Source organism: Dromiciops gliroides, chromosome 3, assembly GCF_019393635.1.
Source record: "Dromiciops gliroides isolate mDroGli1 chromosome 3, mDroGli1.pri, whole genome shotgun sequence".
NCBI classification, from domain to species: domain Eukaryota; kingdom Metazoa; phylum Chordata; class Mammalia; order Microbiotheria; family Microbiotheriidae; genus Dromiciops; species Dromiciops gliroides.
The window spans coordinates 295370566-295395612 of NC_057863.1; positions in this window are offsets into that span (position 1 = coordinate 295370566).

Below are 25047 nucleotides of genomic sequence, written 5' to 3' on the forward strand. Positions count from 1 at the left end.
AGCTTGTGACCCTGGGCAAGTCACCTTAACCTCAATTGCCCTCACCAAAAAAAAGTAACTTTAGGAAACCTTTATCTCTCCACTTACCTGTCTTGACCCTATGCCGCTAACACATATTGGCTGAGACACTGGGAAAGTCACTTAATTTCTCTGTGACTAGGTTTTCTCATTTGTAAAAGGGGAAATATAATACAACTGAAGTATATGAGTCTCAGAGTTGTAATGAGGATCCAAAGAGAACACATATGTCAGTCACTCTGCAAACCTTTAAAGGGCTATGGAAATGCCATTCATTGCTTCAACATTTGTCTTTATGGTCAAAAGGAAGGCTTATCAATGACTTGCTGAACCTATGTCACAGATTGACCAAGTGTAGGGAATTGGAATTATTCTGGCTGACAATCTTAATGAATGCAAACTAGATTTAAAAAATTTGGGGGTGGGGGGGTGGTGGCAATGAGGTTAAATGACTTGCCCAGGGTCACACAGCTAAGTGTCTGAGGTCAGATTTGAACTCAGGGTCTCCTGAATCAAGGCCGGTGTTTTATCCACTGTGCCACCTAGCTGCACCCCCCCAAACTAGATTTAAATGTGAAGATCTATCTTTGCTACTGTGTTTCCAAACCATTATTTTAATCACTCATTTTTGATAATTTGCCAAGTATTGAGTTCAAGCCTCAATAATTAACAATTTGAATGATCACCCAATTTTCTTCTTTTAAACATTGTGATCAACAATACCCATATTTCTAGTACAGATGTCATTCAGAAGTATTCAGTAATCACATCTGTTCACTTTTAGTATGGTGGATGTAGTTTACTTGGTGACATAAATTACTGAAAGGAGCTATCAATCAACCCACCTGAGGAAACATTCCCAGTCACTCACTATATATAGAGATATATTGTCATACCTTTTTTTAAAAAAAATGCAATTTCCTTGGGGGAGAAGGGCTGCCTCATCTTTAAAATATTATAATCAGTTTATATCCCCAGTACTTATCAAATCATGCTCTTTAGAGCTCCATGGGTCACATTTTCATTTTAAAGTATCTTGGCATGGGTTCTTACTAGAGTTGGGGGTTTCTCAGATCACAGAATCTACTTCTGTTCAGCTTCTTCCCCCACCCTCCTTTCTGGCCAGGAAGGAGAGATGTTCATTGCCCTTCATGAGGTGGGGGGGGGGTATGTTGGTGTGGAGAGACGAAGTTTTCCTAAGTGTGCTTTTGGCAAAGATAATTGGCACTTTTCCAAATAGACTTAGCCTCTGCCTACAAGTTTATTTGAAGTCTGCTTACACATAAGTTTCTTATTCCCTGTTGAGTATAGAGCTTGCTGATATTCAAGACTTCAAAACAGAAGACAACCATTGTGTTTCTCCATGGTGTTTGTCTTTTGCTTTCAACTAATAAAGCACATGCACTCTCTGCTTTCAAAAACTTTACAACAGCAGTACTAGAGAACTCGAATTTACCAGTGTGCTGTGAGGATTATTTGTATATAAGTACATTCATTCACCTATTGAGATATCGCTGATGGGTGTGAGATAAAAAAAAAAAATCTCACTCCATTGTCTCTAGCATCAGCCTTTGGGAATATGAGCATCACAAGTGTTTTTTTAGCAACTGTTCCTTTGCTCCCACCCAGGCCTGACCTTGTTTGGGCTCCATTCACATAGAGAATTTCTTTATACATTCATAGGAGAAAAATGGAAAAGGCAGCTTGACCCTAAATACCAGAACCAGAGCAGACTGCTATTTTTAGTCAACATTTCATGGAAGATAAGATCATTTCATCAGCCTGGTTTCGGAAGTTTATAAAACACAATAATCAATAATAATACCTCTAATATGGATCAGGAATTTTGAACTGAGAAAAAATTCTGATAATTCTTATTTCTGTTCTCCTGTCCCTTTCATTATTATCTGTATACCTGTATACCTTCTCTTCCCCTCTTTTGCAGTTCCCTGTTCACAAATAATGAAATCCACATATCACTGTTCTCTTAAATTTTATCTAGTAGACTGCAAATTAATGAAATGGAAATTATTCATGTAATTTAAAAAAAAACAGGAAGAAGCTTTGGAATAGGAACACGCATGTCTTTTGAAGGACGAAAGGATAATGAGGGAGAGAGGAAAGTGTTACCAGCCACCCTTTTTTGCAAAGTTAAGCAGTCACAGTTTAGCTTGGCTCAACCACCTTTTATAGCATTGACATTGTTTAGTTCCAATTATGATGGTGGCACATGGTCACAGCATCAATGAATGCTCATTATTTCTCTCTTAATGCTTTATCAAATTTTGTACACACACCTCCTTGACTTATACCCATCTTCCTGTTGCTCTCTTGTCTCTCAAAGAGGAGCATCTCGACTAGCCCTGGCCCTTTTCAGACATAGTCCCTGTTTAGTCTGAGTCATAGTAGACTGACAAATATCCATTCCTTGCCAGGAAATATTTATTCCCAAATGATATGTGTTTGACAGAGGAGGATATTAGGTATTAAATTAATTAATATAACATATTCAGTGCTATTTTGTTTCTTATTTATTATGATTGTATTTTATGTTAATTTAACTTTTTTCCCTTATATATCCATATTTTATCATATCTATTCCTTTCTTTCCATTTAACAACTTACACCCTAGTTCAGCTCTTCACCACCCTCTTGCCTGACCCTCTTACAATACCGGTCCTCCACACAGGTTGTCTCCTCCTCATCCTGTACTCAAATATTTAACAATTGATTATTTCCAAACCTATCCCACCTAAGCCATACTCAAGATGTCCTTACTCCTGTAGAAGAACAAGACTATCCTCCCAGTCCCTCAGGCTCAAACCTAGGATATGTCCTTGACTCTTCACTATCTCTATATCCCCATGATCTATTGACAAGGAATGTTACTTTCAACCTATAACATCTCTTGTATGTTTCCTGTTCTCTCCTCTGACACCTTCCACTACTGTGGTACACGACCTCATCATATCATGTTGGACTATTTCAAAGCCTATCAGTGGGTCTGCCTGCCTCAAGTTTCTCCTCACTCCAACCCAACTTTCATTAGCCACCAAGTGATCATCTCTCATGGGACCTCTCTTATTTTCCCTATCTCATACACCAAAGCCCACTGTATCTTCTCCCATTTTTTTCATTTTACTCTTGCACATAGGAGTTATGTTCCTTCATCCCTCCACACTTTTGTCCTTTTCTATGTTCTTATTGATTATCATTCCCTTTCTTTTCCTTATCATGAAACTTTTCCTCTCCATTGACTCTTTCTCTGGGGCCCTTAATAAAAACTTTTAATCACCACTAAATAAATAGTTAAATAAGTGAAAACAACACACAAAATAAACTCAGTTGATAATACTAACCCCTTGAGATCTCTAAGTATATACCTTCTACTTTCCCTGTCAAATTCCTAACAAAGACTGCATGTATGTACTGCTTCTCCCTCCACATCTACTCATTTCTCAACTTGGCCATGATCTGGTTTCTGACATTATCTCTCAATTGAAACTTCTCTCTCCAATGTCAGCAATTCTCTCTAAGGTGCTAATTATATAGATTTTCATAATTCTCATCCTCCTTAACTTCACTTGTTTTTGACATTGTGGATCAATCTCTTCTCTTGGATATTCTTTCCCATCTCAATTTCTAAAATAGTACTTTTGCTGGTGCAACTCACTTTTTAAGTTTAAACTGCAGTATTTCCAATTTCTCGATCACTCTCTGAGTCTTGACAATCAGTAAGATATAAATCAAGCCCTGATTTGTATCATTGCCTGATTTCTGAGGTGTAAATACAGATACTGACATTTTAATAACGGGCTCCTGGCAGCTAGTCTGAACATCCTGTAGCACACCACTAGCTAAGCTTTAGACATGATTAAGTAGGTGGCCTTGGGCAAGTCACTTATCTTCAATGAGTCTTTAGTTTCTTCACCTATAAATGTAAAGAGGGTTAAACTAGATGAGCTCTAAGGTCCAATCCAGACCTAATATATGGTTCTGTGAGAACAGTATTAAAAGGTTTAAGGAAAATAAAGGTTTTTAAAAATCTTAATGATTTCACTGACTCCAAATAACCAAAACTAGAGTGAAAAATCTGCTTCTGACACTATTCTACATTCACTGCTGCTCTGGCAGGTTAGAGGAATGTATCCTCTGGTTTCCAGTTTGGAAGGTTGACTTTTCCTGGTCTAGTTCGGTACATTGCAGTGTAAGGATTAGTAACTTTGACTGTTTTTTGCCTTTGTATCCCAGAGCTTAGCTGAGAGAAATGATTATTAATAACTAATGGTCTGGTAAATTGAATTCTCCCTTTCTTTTCTACTTTCAAGACCTCAGTCTCTAAAGGTCAAGCTAAACTTCTCCTCTATCTGACCCAGCCAACCCTATAAGGAATCTCTGATCTCAGGTGTATTCAATTGAATCAGTTTAGGTGAAGACAGATCCTTTTGTCTAGATAGCATCATGATGGGTGTGGTCTGAGTTACCGAGATAATTTCTCTGTCCACTAGTGACATGATGTCACTATCAACCCTTCATTTTTATATAGTTTACCTCCTATTCTGTTCATCAATAGAAATGATTGACACCCTCTTCCAAAAGAACATATAGGGGCAGCTAGGTGGTGCAGTGGATAGAGACTGGTCCAGGATTCAGGAGGACCTGAGTTCAAATCAGCCTCAGATACTTGATACTTACTAGTTGTGTGATCCTGGGCAAGTACTTCAACACCAATTGCCTCACCAAAAAAAAAAAAAAAGAAAGAAAGAAAGAAAAGAAAGAAAAGAAAAAGAAAATATAAACTCTGAGCCTGTCTAACATGATTTTCTTTTGTCTAGAGAATGGCCAAAATGACCATCGTTTTATTAATAATGTGCTGGCTTTATTTAATAAAATGATTAAATTACCCAGAAACTATGTCTCTTGAACCTTTGTAATCACTACATAGCATAGTGCTAGGCATCTAGTAAGAATTTAACAAATACTAGTTGAATGGTAGCTTATTTGGATACTACAATAACAAGCAACTATGATTTACAAATAACAAAACTGTGTGTACTGGGGTGGGACCAAAAGAGTTCCTGAGAGGAGAGATTATCTTAGTAAGTACCTTTCTAACCAAATTGTATATCCAGTCACTTTAATATAATAAAATAATCAGAACATGTAACACATGCCTCGTTTCCATTTCACATTATAAACCTTCACTTTCCTTTCAGAAATGAACTAGAACCACCTTTCTTAAGTCTATATTCTGCACATAGAAAACACTCTCAAACACAAATTAATAATTTACCTTTCAAGAATCATTAGTCTGTAGCCTGTGAAAAGACATGTTTTTCTACATCCTCTTTCCTTTGCTGATATATATGTATTATTTGAAGTCTTTTCTATGTGAAGAAGATATTAAAACTATGACAGAATTTTTAAAGATGAATTAGGATTCTAAAACTGAGTGCAATGTGTGCAGGAAGCATTTTATTGATATCTAAAAGAAAGAAAGAAACAAATGTAAAATATCCTACTTGAAATATATCATTTTGGCTTTAATAACATAAATCCAGGCATTTGTTTGCACCCTCCCCAAACCTCTCAATCATGGTTCTTTTGCTTTGTTAAGGCCTCTCAAACTTGCTTTCTCACCTGGGAAATATCTAGTTGCACCTCTTTTATCTTGTCACCTTTAGCCCTTCTATCTATTTATTGTTCTCTGGAGTGTCTTTGAATTTGCTTATTGCCTCTATAGAAGAGCAGTGGTAACAATTGAAGACTGTGTAGCCACTAACAGAGACTTTCTTCCGTACTCATCAGAAATTGCCTCTACTGGTGGATGATCCATAAAACTGATTCCTGAGAGGATATTGTTAAATCTTATTCATTTTTATCCCACGGAAACTAAGCCAACCTGTAGCTTTGTTCCCAGAGTCTATTAAAAGGCTGGTTCAAATTATTCAGCAGGTAGTAAAGAGACCAGGGTTTTCCCTCCCTCCTAGTCATGGAATATGCTATTTCCAACACAACATCATTTCACTTTTCAAATTATTAAGAACTCTCTAACCTTTCGTGTTTCAATGCATTGGCTGTAATAACAATTAATATTAATTCAATGCCTACTTGACAGGTGCTATAGATAATTCCAAAGGCTGAATCATCATTCAGTTCCTGTTTGAAAACAACCATACAAGTAACCAAATAGATTTAGGTTTTCTATACTCCTTTTATGTTCCTCTAGGGAGGAGGACATCTTTTATTTTCTTAAACAGTCTTTCCTATATCTATGCATATGTTAATTAAATTCATTTAGATGAAAGACATAATGAAAGATTTATGATGATCATCTTCAGTAGTCATGGTTGGTCTAACAGACCGATAATCTTTTAAGATGACCTTGGCTCTGCATATGTATTAGTTTAATATAGTTTTAATCCATAATTTAATGTTTCCTCCACTGGTACATACTGCAAGCCCTCCAATTCTTTTCATTCCACATATCTCTTACCCATGTTTCTCCATACTCTTGAATAGAAACACAACCAAAGAGCTGAGGCTTTCTTTTTATATTATTTTAATATTGTTTTAGAATTGTTTTTATACCTGTTAATTAATGTTAGGCTCATGGCAAAACAAACAAAATAAATATAAAAATAAAAGCCACCAGCACTTGAAGTGATAAAGTATAGAAGTATGTAGGGAAAAAAATCAGTACAAAGGAAATTTTGAATAGCTCTCTATCAGTGACCATCAAGAAAGAATATTAAATAATGTCTTTATTATTAGTATAAAAGGTAAGACTAGATAAGAAAAATTAGTAGAAAAAAAGTATTATAAGCACTGACATGACAAAGACCAGAATCAAAATTGCTGGAAGATTATCCTTCAAATTGGTGTTGGGGAGTTGGTGGGTAGGGATAAGGTGATACAGCAACTCCTAAATTTTCTGAACTCTTCAATCATCCTTAAGAGACAATAAAAATACAGGAATGAATATATAGAAGGAAGGGAAGAAGGGAGAGAGGAAAGAAAGATTTATTAAGTGCCTACCATATGACAAATATTGTGTTGTCTCTCTCAAATATGAGATCATTTGATCCTCACAAGGACCTTGTGAGATAGATGTTATTATATCCCCATTTTACAGATGAAGAAACTTAAGCAAAAATATTTAGGGATTTGACCAGGATCATTCAACTAATGATTGAAGTAAGATTTGAACTCAGGTCTTCCAGTGCTTAATCAATTCCAGGCCTGATGCTCAAAATCCTGTGACAACTACCTTTGTTGAAAGATTTACCTCCATGAAACTCCTCCTATTGGACCATAGTGATCAAAGATACCATCTGATGATTGATTGGGTGAGTTTTAGGAGGAGAGACTTGTGCTACAGGAGCTACCAAATTTGTGGTTTATAAGAAGGACCTATAAAATGACCCACCATTTTTTTCTTTGTAGTGCTTTTCCTCCCTTAAACTTTCAGATGAGTACAACTCAGGAAATTAGAATTTCTCTTTTCCCCCTACCCCTATTCCAAGAAATAGAAACATGTTAACTTATTGGAGTTGCTCATTATGAGTAGTCCATGCTAGCTTAGGTTATCCTGAAAGGGGAGTTTTGGGACTTATGGTTCCTTATGTCCCTTATTCTGAGCATGGATTTAAAAATAGTAGTCATGGGAATGGATATTCCAAACTTTTAGATTACTTCATCTAAGTTCCAAAGTTTTTGAGCTGCAGAATTGAGTACTGTGGGTTGGAGAGTAAAGTACTGGTCTTTTAGATGGAGACTTTCTATATAGTGTAGTTCTCAGAATAGGAATAGAGAATCATTCAGCTGAAAGAATAAGACCATGCCATAAGACAGGGCACCTGGACCTTGCTAACCATCTGGGACAAGGCTATGAGTTTCTCAGACAATGCAAATCTGAAGTGAATATGGAATTTTTTCAGCAGTCCCCAAAAATTGTATGTTAGGGAGAATATTTTGTTGACTATTTATTTTACAATTCAGCATGTTTTCATGGAACCATGTGAGTTTTTTGCATCTTACGCATTTTTTATAGTGGAGAAAATAAAAACATATCCCATATCAATACCCATATTGTACATTGAGCATTTCTGAGCACATTTGATAAAACCTGGACATGAATCATACTCAAGCTTTAGTTTAAAGATTTTCCAAGTTTACTCTAATTCCTCTCTCTGTTAACTTAAATTCCCTTGGGGGTCCTTGAGGTAATAAGTGGCATCTTTAATCTTGTAATGATTGGAATGACGCCACCTGCTGGATACTTACTGTAGAAGAGTTCTGCCATGAAGCGAAGGTCTTTGAGGGCAAGACCAGGAGTCTTTTCTTTGGCGGAGGAAGTGACGCGGACTAGTGGAGGAGGAAGGAAGAGGACTGGCGCTGACTCGGGGGCTCTTTCCTGAGGACGCTGGCGGAGAAGGGAGCTAGAAATGTGCTCTCCCTTTAATAGATAGGAATCTAGGCCTTTCTCTCTCTCTTTACCAAATTCTTATTCTCCTTAATAAATGCTTAAAGTCTAACTCTTGCTAAAGCTTGTAATTGATTGGCGACCACTCATTAGATATTTTAGACAGTTTAGCTAGAATTTTAACCCTTAACAATCTATATTAGATTTAATGGAAATTTCTTCCAATCTTTTCATTTTACAGAGGCATAAACAAAGGTCTAAGGTCATAACTTGGGTTATCACACAAGGTTTATACAGATACATATACAGAATTTTCTAATATTGTGAATTAGTCACTATGGATATTCTTATGCTTATTTTGCATATAAGGAAACTGAGGCTCAGAAAATTTAAATGACTTACCCATAGTGATATACCTAATATGTACCAGAGGCAAGATTTGGACTCATATGTATATATAACTCTTGGTCAATACTAAATACAATATGCCTGACTAATGGGTAGTTTTTAATTGTCTGAGAAAGGATTTAAACATAGATCTCCTGGCTGAAAATCTAATGGATAGATGCTATCATGGATCCTGTAAATGTTTGAATAAAAAGGTATTTAAGACTTGACAAAGGTGAGAAGAATTTAAAATTAGTGAAGATGAAATTATTTCAGGGTTATACATTTGAAGTACTTCTTTGACAAAAAGAGTTGGATCCTGAGGAAGGTTTGGAGGGAGAAGAGTTCAGTCTTACAGATAGAACAGTAAGGTACCAGAAAGGAAGGCTAGTATACAATTACCTTCCTTGGAGACAGTGGTAATCATTGTAATTTACATTTTTCTTTGAAATACATACAGTGCTGGGAGAGGCAGGGACAGGGGCAGGGGCAGGGGCAGGGGCCAGAAGCCAGAGACCAGAGGGAGAGATTTTCAAGAACTCTCTGAAGTGCAATATTACCTAGAGTCACTAACACATAGAAAAGATGACTCTGAGGATGATTTAAGAATATTGTATAATTTAAAACAACTAGAAGTTAGGATGATGCTGTAAAATTTAATTCAAAACAGAAAGCATTTATTTCACAAAAGAAATAAAATGGTAATGTCATAAGGTGGTAGGGAAGAGTATATGTCTGACAGTAGCACTAAATTTTGTTCATGGGGAGGGAGGTCAGGTCCCTTTCTTTACATTTTTAAAATACTACTTGTGGTAACTCTGACTCCCTATATGTGGAAACTACAGCAAAATTAATGCAAGTTTAAAGCACTCTTTGATTCCATATCCACTCAAAACAACCCCTAGAAATGTGATTTTTTTCCCCTAGTTATCCAGAGGATATAATTAGCTCAAAGCAAAGATATTAAATGAAGTAGGGAAGTAGAATTGTTTACAGTAAAACACCCTTTCCCATAAAGGTAGTATATGTTCTCCCACAAATACACATATAAAATACACACACACACACACACACACACACACACACACACAAACATACCAATACCACCACCAGTAGGGTAAAGGAACATGTATTGGGATCACACGAGACCTTCACACTAATAATATACGTTATAGAAGCAATATGCCCCCATTAGGACCTCCGTGTTTTCTGCTAATGCTATTGTTCCTCATTCATTAGGCCTGTTCTTCACTAGATGAAATATGTCTGCTGAGTACATTGCTCCACTGAGATTACTGGATCTGTTCTTTCCTGAGCGTGTTGAGTTACTGGATTCACTTGGCCACCTCTAGCTGGATATATTATTCCTCTGGGTTTTTGTTGGTCTCATAGTCTCTGCTGGCAAACTCATCTCTGTAGGACCAGCCTCACTCTTCTTAGTTTGAATCTGCTAGTTTATAGTGGTTTAAAATCTTATTCATATAAACATTGATTTTTAGCTCTTTAGTAATAGTCTCCAATAGTGAACTTTTAAAAGAGAGAGAGGAGAGAGAGAGAGAGAGAGAGGAGAGAGAAAAAGCAGAGTGTCGCAGGCTAAGAGTAGATCTCTTTTTAATTTTCTATGTCTGATCAAGAGATTTAAAGCCTCTGGCCCCTACAGCTTAAAGGTCAGGTTTATTACATTTTCCCCAGGCCCAAGGTTTTCCAATACCTTTAAGGAGTGTCTAATCTCTGCCATTGTCCAAATTATTATATTTCCCCTATTTGAAGATGTTCCTAGCATCACAATTCAATGTATCAGTCTAATTCTTACAAAGGGATATTCAGTGGTAGAATGAGAACAAATACTCAAAGCCACCTCACCCCAAACAAGGAAAAAAATGTCTCCTTTACTTAGTCTATGGAATGGGGGAGAAGAGTAGAAATTAGGTTCTCAGATTAACTTAGTCCCCATATAACCTATTTCCACCAAGTTCCACCTACCACTGAGCACCTAGGATTCTTAGCACTTCTCTGCTGGGGCTAGCAATAACATCTGGCTGAGATTCTGGTTTCCAATACTGGCTCAAAGGATACCATAGCTCCAACTCCTAGGTCCAGATACTCCATGGTATGTATCTAGAACTGAAAAGGACAAATGGAATAGACCAAAACTCCAAGTCTAATTCTCAGGGCCATAGAAACTAAAAGGGAAGGAAGAGGTGTACTTTTTTTCCCCACACCCTCTTTTGGGTATAGAAAGTATAGTTCCTGGAAACAAATCCCCCTCCTTTATGAATAAAATTTAAAAAGAGAAAGAAAATTTTTTCAAAGGTTTTTTTTAGCTTACTTAATTTGATGTAATGTAATGTAGAGTAACTTCAATTTGCTATATGCTATCCAATTCTTTTAGCATGGGTATTATTCCTTCTTTTACAAAAATCATTTTTAACATTCCTTTTTATAATTTGACGTTTCAAATTATGTCCCCTCCCCCATTCCATTGAGAAGGTAAGCAATATGATATCAATTATATATGTGAATCATGCAAAAATATTTTACATATTAGAAATGTTGTAAAAAATGTTTAAATTGAAAAAAAAGCACTGTCTTCATTTTTCTTTCCTGGACAATGATAATATTTTTCATCATGAGTCCCAATTGTCTTGGATCACTGACTGTATTGATAAGAGCCGCTAAGTCTTTCACATTGTTACATTGATCATGAATCAGGAATACTGGTCATTGTTACAATATTACTGTTACTGTATGCAATGATCTCCTAATTCCCACTCATTTCACTTTCATCAATCCATATAGGTCTTCGCATATTTTTCTGAAATCATTCTGCTTATTTCTTATAGCATAATACTATTCTATCACAATCATAAACCACAACTTGTTCAGCCATTCTTCAATTGATGGTATTCCCTGACTTCTAAATCTTTGCCACCACAAAATAGCTGCTATAAATATTTTTTTGATCTAGACCTAGTAGTGATGTTCTGGGTCAAAAGGTATGCATAGTTCAATAGTCTTTTCAGCATAGTTTCCAAACTGTCTCCAAAATGGTTTTGACCAGGTCCAACTCCACCAACAAATCATTAATGCTCCTGGTGTCCATATCCCCTCCAGCACTTGTCATTTCCCTTTTCTATAAATGTTAGCCAATCTAATAAGTCGTGAATTGGTACCTCAGAGTTGTTTTATTTTGTACATTTCAAATCAATAGTAATTTACAACATTTTATATGACTATTGATAGCTTTGATTTCTTCTTCTGAAAACTACCTGTTCATATCTTTGACTACAAATTGGGAAATGGCTCTTATTTTTATAATGTCTCAGTTCCCTATATAGTTGAAAATGAGGACTCTATCAGAGAAACTTGCTGCAAAAATTCATTCCCTGTTTACTTTTTTTCCTTCTGATTTTGAGTGAATTGGTATTGTTCCTGCAAATCTTTTTATTTTCATATAATCAAAGCAATCCATTATGTTTCCTATGATGTGCTCTATTCTGATTTGGTCAAACTCTTCCCTTATTCATAGTTCTAACAGGTAAAATTTTCCATTCTCTCCCTAATTTGCTTATGATGGTCACCATTTATGCCTAAATCATGTAACCTACTTTGACCTAACTTGGTGCATGGTATGAGATGTTATTCTATATATATTTTCTCTGCCAAAGTGTTCTCCAGTTTCTAACAATTTTTATCAAACTGTAAGTTCTAGCCCCCAAAGTTGGATTTGGTTTTATCAAACACATAGATTACTCTATTCACTTACTACTGTATATTGTGTACCTAATTTATTCCATTGATCCACCACTCTATTTCTTATCCTATACAGGATATTTTGATGATAATTGATATGTAATATTCTTTAAAATCTGATACCAATGTCACCAAACTTCAAATTTTTATTCCCTTGATATTCTGGACTTTTTATTCATTCAAATGAATTTTCTTAATACTTTTTCTTTTTTTTTAATATAGTATTTTATTATTTTCTAGTTACATGTAGGGATAGTTTTCAATATTTGTTTCTATAAAATTTCTAGTTTCAAATCTTTTCTTCCTCCCCTCCCTTCCCTCCCCCCTCCCCAAGACAGCAAGCAATCTGATATAGGTTGTATATGTAAAATCACATTAAACATATTTATGCATTAGTCATGCTGTGAAAGAAGAATAAGAGCAAAAGCGGAAAACCTCATAAAAGAAAAAAAAAGTAGAAATAGTATGGTACAATCTGTGTCTAGTTTCCACAGTTCTTTTATTTTCTGGATTTGGAGAGCACTTTCCATCATGAGTGCTTTGAAACTATCTTGTACCATTGTATTGCTGAGAAGAGTCAAGTTTATCACAGTTGATCATCACACAATGTTGTTGAAACTGTTTACAATGTTCTGCTCTCATCTCATACAGCATCAATTCATAAATCCACCTGCTCACCTGTTCTAAATTTTTCTTCCTCCCTCCCTCCTCAACCCTCCCTATGGAATGAAGCAATTCAAAATGTCATACATGTGCAATTATGCCAAGTATTACTCAATTAGTGAAAGAAAATAGACAGAATAACTTTATCAAGAGGAAACTAACAAATAAAAGTATACTTCAATCTAAACTCAAATACCATCAGTTCTTCCTTTGTTGATGGTTTGTATTTTTCATATATCTTTCTTATAGCATCCTGCTCATCATTTCCTTCACAATTACTATTGTTAACCGTATGACCTTTCATCCTATTCCCTCCCATTGATATTTACTCTATTTTCTATCTTCTTTCACCCTATCCCTCCTCAAAATTGTTTTGCTTTTTGCTGCCCTGTCCCCTAATCTGGCCTTCCTTCCTTCACCTCTTCCACCCCCCCCTTTTCCCATTCCCTCCCACTTTCCCTCAGGGCAAAATATATTATTATAGCTACTTGAGTGTTTATATTATTCCCTCTTTGAGCCAATTCTGATGAAAGTAAGGCTCACTCACTACCCTGATCCTTCCCCATTTTCCCCTCCACTCCATAAGCTTTTTCTTGTTCCTTTTATGTGTTACTTTATACTCTTCCACCTCTCCCCTTTCCCTTTCTTCCAGTGCATTCATCTTACCCCTTAACTTTATTTTGAAGATGTCATCATGGGTCGGCTAGGTAACCCAGTGGACAAAGCACCAGCCCGGGACTGAGGAGGCCCCAGAGCCCAAATCCAGCCCCAGACATAGCCACCCCACCCTGCCTGCCCCACAAAAACAAGGATAAATGCTTTTCATATATCATCCCTTCATATTCAGTTTACACCTATGACCTCTGTCTAAGCATATTCCTTTCAGCTGCCCTAATACTAAGAAAGAGTTTATGAGTTGGAAGTATTATCTCCCCATGTAGGAAATGTAAACAGTTTAATCTTTTAATATCCCTCAATATTTTTTTCCTGTTTACCTTTTTATGGTTATCTAGGATCTTGTATTTGAAAGGCAAATTTTCTATTCAGTTCAGGTCTTTCCATCACAAATGCCTGAAAGTCCTCTTTTTTATTGAAGTCCCAGTTTTCTCCAGAAAGATTATACTCAGTTTTGCTGGGTACATGATTCTTGGCTGTAGTCCCATTACATGTTTTTATGGTTTATTTTTTAATCCACTAATTATTTCAGAATTAATTATTTAGTTTCCAATTAAATTAATCAATGGGGCAGCTAGGTGGCCACAGTGGATAGAGCACCGGCCCCTGGAGTCAGGAGTACTGAGTTCAAATCCGGCCTCAGACACTTAACATTTACTAGCTGTGTGACCCTGGGCAAGTCACTTAACCCCCCAATTTGCCTCACTAAAAAAAATAATAATAAATAATTATATTTAATCGATGTTTCCTTGATCCTTTATAAAATGTAATTTTTATTGTACAAATGTAATATATGACAAACAGGATGATTTCAGAGAAACCTGGAAAGACATATATGAGTTATTTTATAGTAAGTGAACAGTACCAGGAGAATGTTGCACACAGTGACAGCAATATTGTTCAATGAAGAACTCTGAATGACTTAGCTATCTCGGTGATCCAATGATTCAAAACAATCCCAAAGAACAAATGATGAAGTATACTATCTACCTCCAGAAAAACAGTTGATATTTGATTGAATACAGACTGAAGCATGCTAATTTTTCACTTTTCTTTCACTTTTTTCTTTTGAGACTTATTATACAAAATTACTAATATGGAAATGTTTTACATAATTGCACATGTTAACCTATATATGATTGTTTATACCTCAGGGAGTGGGAGAAGAGGGAGGGAAGAAGGATAAAATTCGGAACTTAAAACTTAAATTAAAACTGTTTAAATAAAAAATGCAATATATTTTCTTAAAAATAATGTACTCAACCAATTGATACACATGTTTAGTATTGATATTCTTTATGTATGTAGCTTGTTAGCAAGATGCAGTTTCCCTGCTTATCTCTTTAATTGGATCTATTTTGCTTTTTCTTTGTCTAAGATCATGATTGCTATCACTGCATTTTCACATCAGCTGAAGCTTAAAAGATTGTGCTTCAACCCATTAATTTAACTTTATGTGTGTCTGTTTAAGTATGTTTCTTATAAACATATTATTGTATTCTCATTTCTAATCCATACTATCCACTTCCTACTAGTGAGTGAGTTCAACACATTCAGAGTCACATTTGGGACTATTATGGTATTTACTTCTATCCTATTTTCTTCTGTTTATCCTTCTCTCCTGCTTTTTAAACTGTTGTTTCTCAAAAGCCTGTTACTCTTCTGACCTCTGCAACTCTCCTTTTTTATCATTTACCATTTCTCTTATCCCTTCCCCTCCTACTTCCCTTTTGGGTAAGATACATTTCTATATCCAACTGAGGGATATGTTATTCCCTCTTTGAACTAATTTATATGACAGTGAGGTTCAAGTATTGCTCAAATCCTGCAAATTTTCTCCCCCATTGTAAAATTTCTACCTTGCAAATCTCTTTTATGTGAAATAATGTCCCTCAATCTTCCTCTCCCTTTCCCCTTCTCCAAAGGCATCCCATTTCTCATTCCTTCAATTTTTCATCCAACATAATAAATTCATTCATATGCCTTCTTTCTATGTAGACTCCTTCTAATCGCTCTAATAATGACAAAGTTTTTAGGAGCTACATATATAACTTCTCATATAGGAATATAAAGAGCTTAACTTTATTAAGTCCCTTGTGGTTTCTCTTTTATGTTTACCTTTTTACGCTTCTCTTGAGTCTTGTGTTTGTTAAATTTTCTATTCAGCTCTATTCTTTTCATCAGGAATGCTTGATCCTCTATTTCATTAAATTATGTGGTTTTTTTCCCCCTGAAGAATTATATTGTTGGGTTTTTCTTTGGCCTTTTTGTTTTGTTGTGGGGGCAATCAGGATTAAGTGACTTGCCCACAGTCACACAGTTAGTAAATATCAAGTGTCTGAGCTGGATTTGAACTCAGGTCCTCCTGAATCTAGGGCTGGTTCTTTATCCACTGAGATATGTAACTGCCCCCAGAATTTTACTGTGGTTTTTTTTTTTTTTTTTTGCTTGGTTGGTTGGTTGGTTTGGTTTTTTTGTTTAGTCACGGAAAACAATCTCTATATTAGCTAGGTTGTGAGAGAAAACAAATAAAAACAAGACTTCAGATTAAGAAATTGCCACAAACAAAGTTTGTTTGTTTTCAGATACCATCAGTTCTTTCTCTGTAGATGGACTGCAATTTTCATAATTCCTTCAGAGTTATATTGGATCATTGCCTTGCTGAAGCTAACCACATGCTTCCCAACAGATCATCTTACACTACTGCTGTTATTTTGTACACAGTACATTTCTCTCTACCTCAGTTAATGTGGGTCTTTTCAGGTTTTTTGATAGCATCCTGTTCATCATAACTTTTATATAGTACCTTAAAACTTGATAAAGAATTTTCTTCACAAGAGCCAGCAGAGTAGGTGCCATGTGTTTTGCCATTATAATCGGTCATAATTATTTCCTTCATCCTATTCCCTTCCCATGATATATACTCTATTTTCTATCTTATTTTGCCCTATTCCTCCTCAAAAGTGTTTTGATACTGATTTCCCCCTCCCCACTCTGCCCTCCCTTCTTTTACCCTTACTTCCTTATGCTCTTCCTTCTTACTTTTCTGTAGGTTAAATAGAATACTCCTCCAAATTGGGTGTTTATGTTATTCCCTCCTTGAGCCCACTCTGATGAGGTTAAGGTCTTTGAGCTAATTCTGTTTTCTTAACTTTTTCTTCCTCCCTCCCTCCACGATTTTCCCTATGAAATTCCACATATGTCATACATGTGCTGTTATGCAGAACATCTTCACCTTCCTCAAAAGTGTTTTATTTTTTGCTTTTTACAGCTCCCTCCCCCAAACTTTCCTTCCCTCTTTCCCCTCTTTTCCCACCCCCCCCATCTCCTTCCCACCCACTTTTCCACAGGGCAAAAATATATTACGATACCCACTTGAGTATGTATGTTATTCCCTCTTTGAGCAATTCTGATGAAAGTAAAGTTCACTCACTGCCCTATTGCTTCCCCCTCTTCCCCTCCCCATCATAAGCTTTTGTTCTTCTTTTCTTCATGTGAGCTACCTCTCCCCATTCCACCTCTTCCCTTCCCCCTCCCCCAGTATATTCCTCCTACCCTTCAACTCTATTTTTTGTTGGTGGGGCAACAAGGGTTAAGTGACTTGCCCAAAGTCACACAGCTAGTAAGTGTCAAGTGTCTGAGGCCAGATTTGAACTCAGGTCCTCCTGAATCCAGAGCCAGTGCTTTATCCACTTCACCATCTAGCTGCCCCTCAACCCCTATCTTAAAGATGGCATCATGGGTTAGCTAGGTGGCACAATGGACAAAGCACCAGCCCTGGACCCAGGAGGCCCAGATCCCAAATCTGGCCCCAGACAAAAGACACCCCACCCTGTTTGCCTCATAAAGAACAAGGATAAACAAAATATGAATGCTTTACAGATATCATCCCTTCATACAGTTCAGACCTGTGTCCTCTGTATATTCCTTACTGAGAAAGTTCTTATGAGTTGGAAGTATTATCTTCTCATGTAAGAATGTAAACAGTTTAACCTTTTAATGTCCTTCATGGTTTCTTTTTCCTGTTTACCTTTTTATGGTTCTCCAGTGTTCTATTCAAAAGTCAAATTTTCTATTCAGTTCAAGGCTTTTCATCACAAAGGTCTTAAAGTGTCCTCTTTTTCATTGAAATCCCATTTTTTCCTCTGAAAGATTATACAAAGTTTTTCTGGATATATGATTCTTGGCTTTAGTCCCAGTTCATTTGCTCTCTGGAATATCATATTCCATGCCTTCCAGTCCTTTAATATAGATACTGCTAGATCTTGTTTTATCCTTATTGGAGCTCTACAGTATTTGAATTCCTTTTCTCTAGCTGCTTGCAATATTTTCTCCTTGACCTGGGAGCTCTGGAATTCGGCTATAATATTCCAGGAGGTTTTCCTTTTGGGATCTCTTTCAGGGGGTGATCAGTGGATTCTTTCAATTTCTATTTTACCTTCTGCTTCTAAAATATCAGGGCAGTTTTTCCTTATAATTTCTTGGAAGATGATGTCTAGGCTCTTATTTTGGTCCTGGTTTTCAGGTAGTCTAATGATTTTCAAATTATCTCTCCTGGATTTATTTTCTAGGTCAGCCATTTTTCCAAAGAGATATTTAACATTGTCCTCTATTTTCTCATTCAATTGGATTTGCTTTACTGTGTCTTGATTTATCATTAGGTCACTAGCTTCCATTTGTTCAATCCTAATCCTTAGGCAATTATTTTCTTTAGACTGCTTTTTTATCTCCTTTTCCATTTGAATTTTCAAGCTGTTGACTTTGTTCTCATGACTTTCCTGCATTGCTCTCATTTCTCTTTCCATTTTTTCCTACCTCTCTCTAAAGCTTCCTCATATCTCTCCTACTTTCTTTTCAAAGTCCTTTTTGAAAGCCTCCATGGCCTGAGACCAGTTCATATTTTTCTTGGAAACTTTGGATGTAGGGGCCCTGAGGTTGTTATCTTTTCTGAGAATGCACCTTGATCTTCCTTGTTGCTGAAGAAAACTTTCTATAATTCTAAAATTTCTTTGCTTTATCATCTTGCCCTCTTTAACTTGACTTTTAACTCCCCACTGAGGAGCCCTGCTTCTTGGCTACACTACTGTCCCCAGCTTCAGAGGGTCCCAGGTGTTTTAGTTTGAGGGGGGGCAGGTTTTTCTCTTGTCTGGCCTGTTCTCTAGTCAGAAGGTAACCTCAAGCCTACTTATGAAACAACCAACCAGCAAAGCTTTCTGTGGTGTGGTTCTTAGGTTCAACAAGACTGTGTCCCTCCCCCAACTGGGCCTCCCACTGCTCAGGATTTCTTCCTGGATCCATGCTGGAGAGGGACAGCCAAATTCCTCCCTAGTTCCTGCTGACACCCCTGTACTTTCGCCCAGCCAGCATTCCAGCTCTTTCCCCTAACTGCAAGCTCAATTCCAGAAGATGCTGGTGCTATAGCTGATTCAGAGGCTCAGGGGTTAAGTTCCTTTGTTGTGGTGTGCCTGGGGTCTTTGTTGGTGTGATTGCGGGGTTGGACATTACTGATAGCTCAGAATAGCCCACTTGAATCTGTCTATAGCTGGAAAATAATCTCAGCCTTTATTTTTGTGGGTTTTTCTGCTCCAGGGGTTCTTTTATTGCTGTTTTGGGGTAATCGTATCAGGAGCTCTGTGCATTTAATGTCTTTGTTCCACCATCTTGGCTCCACCCCGCCCCCACACACACACACACACATTATACTGTTTTTAATAATATTTTATTTACCCCAATTACATCTTTATTTAAGATGTTATTTTCCCAATTTACATATAAAAACAAATTTTAACATCAATTTTTAAAACTTTGTGTTCCACATTCTTTTCCTACCTCCTTCCCCACTCCCCCTTAAGAATTCAAGCAATTCAATATACACTATACATGTGTAGTCATGTAAAACATCTCCTCATTAAACAGACAAAAAACTTTATAAAAAGGAACTAAAAATTATGCATCAATTTGTATTGAGATACCATCAGTTCTTTCTCTGTATATGGATCACATTTTTTCATAAGTCCTTCAGAGTTGTCTTGGATCACTGTATATTTTAAAATAACTAGTAATTCACAGCAGATCATCTTACAATATTGCTGTTATTTTGAATACAGAACATTTCACTTTGCATCACCTCTTGTATGTCTTTCCCAGTTTGTCTGATAGCATCCTGCTTATCATTTCTTAGAGCACAATAGTGTTCCATCACAATCTCATCCCCACAACTCTTCAGTCATTCCTTGATGGGCTTCACCCCAATTTCAATTCAACCTTTTTAAAATCTCTTTTAGTGTATCAACCTAGTAGTGATATTACTAGGTCAAAGAGTGTACATGGCTTTATAGCCCCTTAAGGCATAACTCCAAATTGCTCTACAGAATATTTGAATAAGTTTGCCAAGAGTGTATTAATGTCTCATTTTCTCCATAGTCCCTACGACATTTGTCATTTTGCTCTGCTGTCCTATTATCCAATCCAATAGGTACAATGCAGTACCCAGAATTGTTTTGACCTGAATCCCTCCAATCAATAGTGAGTTAGAACATATTTTTTCATATGGCTATAGATGGCCTTGATTATTTCATCTGAAAACTTCATGTTTTGATCATTTATCAATTGGAGATTGGCTTCATTTTAACAAATTTGACTCAGTTCTCCATGTGTTTGAGAACCGAGGCCTATCAGACAAACTTGTTTCAAATTTTTTTCACTGTTACTACTGCTAACTGTATTTCCCTCCATCCTATTCCCTCCCTTGATATTTACTCTATTTTCTATCTCTTTCACCCTATCCATCCTCAAAAGTGTTTTGCTTCTGATTACCCCCACCCCAATCTGCCCTCCCTTCTTACATTCCTTACCTCTTATTCCCTTTCCCTCCTACTTTCCTGCAGGATAAGATAGATTACTATACCCAATTGAGTGTGTATGTTATTACATCTTTGAACCAATTCTGATGAGAGTAAGGTTCATTCATTCCCCACAATACCTCTACCCTTTCCCTCCACTCCATAAGCTTTTTCTTCCTTCTCTTATGTAAGCTACTTTACCGCATTCCACCTCTCCCTTTCCTTCCTTTCCAGTGCATTCCTCTCACCCTTTAATTTTATTTTTTTAATATATCATCCCTTCATATTTAACTCTCATCTGTGTTCTCTAAATAAACTCCATTCAGCTACCCTAATAATGAGAAAGTACTTATTAGTTACAAGTGTCATCTTCTCATGTAAGAATGTAAATAATTTAGCCTTTTAATATCCTTTATGATTTCTTTTTCCTGTTTACTTTCTTATGTGTCTCTAGGGTCTTGTATTTGAAAGTCAAATTTGCCCTTCAGTTCAGGTCCTTTTCATCATGAATACCTGAAATGCCTCTCTTTCATTGAATTCCCATTTTTTTCCCTTGAAAGATTATACAAAGTTTTGCTAGGTAGGTGATTCTTGGTTGTAATCCCAGTTCCTTTGCCCTCTGGAATATCATGTTTGAAACTCTCTGATCATTTATTGTAGAAGCTGCTAAATCTTGTGTTATGCTGACACTGGCTCCACAATATTTGAATTGTTCTTTCTGGCTGCTTGCAATATTTTCTCCTTGACCTGGGAGCTCTGGAATTTTTCTATAACATTCCTGGAAGTTTTCATTTTGGGATGTCTTTCAGGAGGTGATTTGGTGGATTCCTTCAATTTCTATTTTGTCTTCTGATTCTAGAATATCAGGGCAATTTTCCCTGAAAATTCCTTGGAAGATGGTGTCTAAGCTCTTTTTTTGATCATGGGTTTCAGGTAGTCCAATAATTTTCAAATTATCTCTCCTGGATCTATTTTCCAGGTCAGCTGTTTTTCCAAAGAGATATTTCACATTGCCCTCCATTTTTCCATTCATTTGGATTTGCTTTATTGTATCTTGGTTTCTCACAAAGTAATTAGCTTCCATTTGCTCAATCCTAATTCTTAAGCAATTATTTTCTTCAGATAGTTTTTCCATTTGGCTTTTCATGTTGTTGACTTTTTTTCATTACTTTCCTGCATCACTCTCATTTCTCTTTCCATTTTTTTCTCTAATTCTCTTACCTTATTTTCAAAGGCATTTTTAAGCATTTCTATGGCCTGAGGCCAATTCATATTTTTCTTGGAAATTTTGGATATAGGAGCTTTGACTTTGTTATCTTCTTCTGAGAGTTTATTTTGATCTTCCTTGTCACCAAAGAAGCTTTTTAGGGTCAGCAGCATTTTTCTGTCTGCTCATTTTGCCAGCCTATTTGTTGAGTTTTAACTCCTTCTTAAAGTGGGGCCCTGCATCCAGGGTTCACTGTCCCAAGCTTCAGGGGTTTCCATGTGATATAATTTAAGGAGAAGCAGGTTCACCATCCCCATGTTCTGTTCTCTGGTCTGCAAGTAAACACAGGCTTGTTTGCCCTCTGATCCAGAAGAGAATTCTGTTCCACTGTGGCTGCAGGCTCTAGCATGACTGCCCACCTTCCCCACCTGGGCTGCCATCCAACCTGTATCTGAGCCTAGGCAAAACAATAGAGTCGTGCCTCAACATCAGCAGAGACCCCTGTAATCTCCACCTGGGAAACCGCTCATCTCCCTCACCATCTGTGAGCTTATTTCTAGAAGCAGTAGTGGCCACCAAAACCAAATCTCCTCTGTGGCATGGCCTGCCTGAGGCTGGATCTGCATGGCATGTATACACTCTGCTCTCCCCCCTGTACAACAGATCCTTCCTGTCAACCCTCCAAGCTGTCTTTGGCTGGAAAATGATCTCACCCTGTCCTTTTGAGGGTTCCACTGCTCCAGAAATTGTCCTGTGGCATTATCTGATGGTATTGGGAGGGATTTAGGGGAGTGGTCTCAGAAGTCATTGCCATTTCTCCACCATCTTGGTTCTGCCCCCCATTACATTTTTTCCATAAAAGTATTTTATTATTTTCCAATTACATATAGAGATAGTTTTCAACATTTGTTTTGATAAGTTTTCTAGTTTCAAAATTTTTCCTTCCCACCCCTCCCTTTCCCCTCCCTAACACATCAAGCAATCTGATATAGGTTTTATATATATATATATATATATATATATATATATATATATATATATATATATAAAATCACATTAAACACATTTCTGTATTAGTCATGCTGTGAAAGAAGGATCAGAACAAAAAGGAAAAACCTCAAAAAAGAAAAACAACAACAAAATAGGAATAGTATGGTTCAATCTGCATCTTGATCCCATAGTTCTTTTTTTCTGGATTTGGAGAGCATTTTCTATCATGAGTCCTTTGGAACTATCTTAGACCACTGTATTGCTAGGAAGAGTCAAGTCCATCACAGTTGATCAACACACAATGTTGTTGACACTGTGAACAATATTCTCCTGGTTCTGCTCACATCACTCAACATCAGTTCATGTAAGTCCTTCCAGGTGTCTCTGAAATCTGTCTGCTCATCATTTCTTACAGCACAATAGTTTTCTATAATATTCATATACCACAACTTGTTCAGCCATTCTGCAATTGATGGGCATCCCCTCAATTTCCAATTCCTTACCACCACAAAAAAGAGCAGATATTAATATTTTTGTACATTTGGGTCCTTTTCCATTTTTTATGATCTCTTTGGGTAAAAGACCTAATAGTGGTATTGCAGGGTCAAAGCATATGCACAGTTTTATAGCCCTTTGGGCATAAGTCCAAATTGTTCTCCAGAATGGTTGGATCAGTTCACAGCTCCACCAGCAATGAATTAGTGCTCCAATTTTTCCACAGCTTCTCCAACATTTATTATTTTCCTTTTTTGTCATATTAGCCAATCTGATAGGTGTCAGGTGGTACCTCAGAGTTGTTTTAATTTGCATTTCTCTAATCAACAGTAATTTAGAGCATTTTTTTCATATGACTATAGATAGCTTTGGTTTCTTCATCAGAAAACTGCCCGTTCATATCCTTTGACCATTTTTCAACTGGGGAATGACTTGGATTCTTATAAATTTGATTTAGTTCCTTATATATTTTAGAAAGAGGCCTTTATCAGAAGCACTGGCCATAAAAATTGTTTCCCAGCTTTCTGCCTCCCTTCTAATTTTGGATGCATTACTTTTGTTTGTACAAAAACTTTTTTAATTTAATGTAATTGAAATCATCCATCTTGCATTTCATTATATTCTCTATCTCTTGTTTGGTCATAATCTGTTCTCCTTTCCATAAAACTGAGAGGTAAACTATTCTTTCCTCTCCTAATTTACCTATGGTATCATCTTTTATATCTAAATCATGTACCCATGATTGACCTTATTTTAGTATAAGGTATAAGATGTTGGTTGATGCCTAGTTTCTGCCATACTATCTTCCAGTATTCCCAGCAGTTTTTTTTAAACACTGAGTTCCTATCTGAGAAGCTGGAGTCTTTGGGTTTATCAAACAGTATATTACTAAAGTCATTTACTACTATATCTCCTGTGCCTAACCTATTCCATTGATCCTTCACTTTCTTTCTTATCCAATACCAAATAGTTTTAATGACTGATGCTTTATAGTAGAGCTCCAGATTTGGTACAGCTAACCCACCTTCCCGTGCACTTTTTTATTAGTTCCCTTGATATTCTTGACTTTTTGTTTTTCCAGATGAATTTTGTTATTATTTTTTCTAGCTCTATAAAATAATTTTAGGTAGTCTGATTGGTATGGCACTGAATAAGTAAATTAATTTAGGTAGAATTGTCATTTTTATTATATTAGCTCAGCCTATCCATGAGCAATTGATATTTTTCCAATTATTTAGATCTGATTTGATTTGTGTGAAAAAATTTTTTGTAATTGTGTTCATAGAGTTTCTGGGTTTGTCTTGGCAAAGAGACTCCAAAGTATTTTATATTGTGTATAATTACTTTAAATGGAATTTCTCTTTCTATCTCTTACTGCTGGACTTTGTTGGTTAGGTATAGAATAGCTGATGATTTAAGTGGATTTATTTGATATTCTGCAACTCTGCTAAAGTTTTAATCGCTTGAAGTAATTTTTAGTTGATTCTCTAAGATTCTCTAAGTATACCATCATATCATCTGCAAAGAGTGATAGTTTTGTTTCCTCCTTGCCTATTGATGCTCTGTGCTGAGCTGTGCTGCACTTTCCTTTT